Source organism: Corvus brachyrhynchos, unplaced genomic scaffold (assembly GCF_000691975.1).
Source record: "Corvus brachyrhynchos isolate BGI_N302 unplaced genomic scaffold, ASM69197v1 scaffold10, whole genome shotgun sequence".
NCBI classification, from domain to species: domain Eukaryota; kingdom Metazoa; phylum Chordata; class Aves; order Passeriformes; family Corvidae; genus Corvus; species Corvus brachyrhynchos.
Window position 1 is genome coordinate 7,176,550 of NW_008236180.1, and position 224 is coordinate 7,176,773.

The 224-nt window shown below is 47.3% G+C and overlaps 1 protein-coding gene across 1 annotated transcript in view; it reads left to right on the plus strand.

Annotated features, from left to right (window-relative positions):
- Window positions 1–224, plus strand: part of CTSZ (cathepsin Z) — a gene marked incomplete at its 5' end in the record, with an annotated part of 4,259 nt that overhangs the window by 592 nt on the left and 3,443 nt on the right. The window lies entirely within an intron of this gene.

Below are 224 nucleotides of genomic sequence, written 5' to 3' on the forward strand. Positions count from 1 at the left end.
AGGAATCTTCCTATTGGCCTTTTTCTCAGTCAAGGGGAAGCAGTGGTTTGCTACAGATGGAGAAGTAATGGTTCTAGAGAGAATACCTGATTTGCATGCAACAGTTACGTGCTGGAGAAGCACTGCTTGCACAGGGAGGCTGTAGGAAATTTACCTGTGAAGTAGAAATAGAGGAAACTGGGGAGAAGGGGGAAGACAAGGCAGGTGTGAGCAGACAGCATGCA